A 2,983-nucleotide genomic window follows, 5' to 3' on the forward strand; every position below is an offset into this window, starting at 1 on the left:
TGTGAAGAAGCTATGTTTAGTCTAAGCCTTGGGAATCCTGCCATCTCCTACACTGCCCCCCATCACCCCCACCAAACACGCAAATTCTCTTATAATGTAATAAGCTCTACCTTGTCAAGATGCCAAAGAACACAGAAAACATGGCAATGTGAATGCGAGCCAGGAGCAATGACTCTTAGATGCTTCTTGAGGGTTTGGAATCGTCTGGCACATATTTTAGTACAAAGTTCAAAATAACTGAGGGAACAGGGAAATATGAAGTGTCACTACAGGTCTGATAAAGGACTAAGCAGCACTTCCAAAAAATGAAATAGCAACATACAAAACTAAATGGATGGTTTGCTTACAGACTGAAGACAGCAGAATTGTTAACCAGAGGAAATATCAGAAGACATTATTGGGGTACAATGTAGAAAAAATAGAACTAGTCTTGCTTTGACCAGAAGAAATAATGGAAGAAATTATTACAGTACAACGTAGGGAAAACAGAACTAGTCTTGCAACTAGAATCTAGTAAAGGAGCATGAACATTATTTAGATAATGATAAGCACACTTTCTAATGGCACTTAAAAAACAGGGTAGAATTAAAATGCAAAAATGTTGGGAGAAGATAAAAGAGATTAAAAGTCCTGTGTTACTTGTATTTTCAGGAAGGAGGGTAAAATAATTAATTAAACTTAATCATTGATAAGTTAAGGAAACATGCTGTACTTTTATGTAACCACTGAAATAATATAAAAGTATATAACTTACAAATTAGCAGAAGGCAAAAAAGGAAAGGTAAAAAGTAATCTATTCAAGGAAAGATAAGAAAGAAGAGGGAAAACAAAACTGTAAAATAGTTGGTACAAATACAACTCATAAAGTAAGAGTAGATCTAAAAGCAAGTATATCAATAATTATTTTAACTGTAAAAATACTGACCCAGTTAAAAATCAAAGAATATCAGATTAGCTATGAAAATAAAACATAAACACATGTTCTGTGCAATAGACAGGTTTAAAAAATTGAAAGTAAAAGCAAGGAAATGGATACAGTATATTTACAGTAACCACAGAAAACCATCACAGGAAAAAAGAAAAGAGGTACAAATATTTACTATCAGAAACTTAAAATGGTGTGTGTGTATATATATATATAAAAATATATATATATTTTACCAGTGCTGCAGACCATTGAAAGATAAGCCAAGAACATAATGAAAAACTCTCTGCTAATAAATTTGAAATTTTAGACAAAGTAGAAATATAACTATCTAACACTTACTCAATAGGAAATTGCAGACTTTCCTGGTAATACTGGATCTATCAAAGAAAATTACATCAGCAATCAAAAATTTTCCAAGTGACTTTGAAGTCCTTACTGTATATTTCTTTTGGAATTCAAGGAAGGAAAACTTTTAACCTATGAATTTTTCCAGAAAAGAGAAAAAGAAGAAAAACTACCCATCTAACTTGAAGGACTGCCATAGTCTTGATACAAATAACAGATAAAGAAAGGAAATTTACAGGTTAATTTCATTTGTGATTCATAGACACAAAAACCCTACACAAAGTATCAACTCTTGAAAGTAGTCTAACAATATCTGAAAAGGTATTATGAGCACTGTTAGGTTTACACTGATACAGATCTCATTTAACCTTAGATCAATTAATTTACCACTCATCTAAGAGGAAAAACATATTATTATCTTAACAAACAGAAAAGCATTTGATAAAATTCAACGTCCACTGTTGATAACAAAGATAACCTGTTAGCAAACCAAAATGTAGAGAAGTTTCTTTAATCAACACTATCTTTAAAACCAATAGAAACTGTTTAGTCAACCGTTTATCAAGTAAGGAAATTGGGGTTTCTATCTTTCCCACAAGAATGCAAGAAAGCCCTTCTCTCCAGGCTGTTTTTGCACACAGAGCGTGTAATGCTGATATTCTCCCGGCTCTTTTCCATGGGGACTTCCCTGGTGGTCCAGTGGCTAGAGCTCCAAGGTCCCAATGCAGGGGGCCTGGGTTCGTCAGGGAACTAGATCCCACATGCTGATATTCTCCCAGCTCTTTTCCTTGGGAATCTTGAGTTTGGAAAATATCTTAAGTGAGGTCCTTTCAGCAAAGTCTATAGATTAAAAAAAGCGGGGGATGGGGGGGGTAGGGTGTTGTAAACAGTAGATCCAAGGGAGAAACAAGGCTGAAAATCAGACGAGGAGGGCTTGCAGCCCCATAGACTCACTTTCTGTATTTAATCCCAGGTCGCTGGACTGGTACTCCGACTGTGAATGTGTGCCCCTGCATCTTTGGCCCTGGGATTCTCTTGTTCAGGGGAGAGCATCAGGGCACACCTGCAAATGACCGTGGGTTAGTGAGTCTAGGTATAAGTTCCTGATGAGAGAGGTTGTTACAGTGGTCCCTCACTGAGCTGGGTAACAAAAAAACTTTGCTTCTTCTCCATGCTTTGGACAGCCAGAATCAGAAATTTGGGGGGCATCAGGAGGGTAGTAGTTTGGGTTCAAGGGATCTGTTTATTTTTGAAGAAAAAAAATGAGAAGGAAGGACTGATATTCCCAGTTATCTGAGATATTATTCCCTTTGGATAACCCCTTCTTGGCACTCTCCCCAGGAAAAGTTTTTAACTTCATCCTTATTGTCCAGGGCCAGGCTCTCTAATTCACCCCCTAGCTTACTGATAAAGCCCCTTTCCCATGACTAAGCAAGTTGGGTTTTCTTTTCTCTCTTTTCTTCCTCTCTCAGCCGACACCCTATCTATACAAGTTGGCCCTCCATTTTGGACTTGGATGAAACAGTACCCCATGCGGCTTTGAACTTGGCTTTCTGAGTGGCAACTGAGGGACCAGATGACATTAGCCGACCAGCTACAACTTCATTCCAATGTCCATGCTGTCATAGCTGAGAGTCAGCCAGCCCCCAACATCCCCACTTCTGAAAGTCTGATTTTGCGTTTCTCAAAATCTATGTGAGACTAGGGTTT

The sequence above is a fragment of the Dama dama genome, chromosome 13 (assembly GCF_033118175.1).
Source record: "Dama dama isolate Ldn47 chromosome 13, ASM3311817v1, whole genome shotgun sequence".
Lineage (NCBI taxonomy): Eukaryota > Metazoa > Chordata > Mammalia > Artiodactyla > Cervidae > Dama > Dama dama.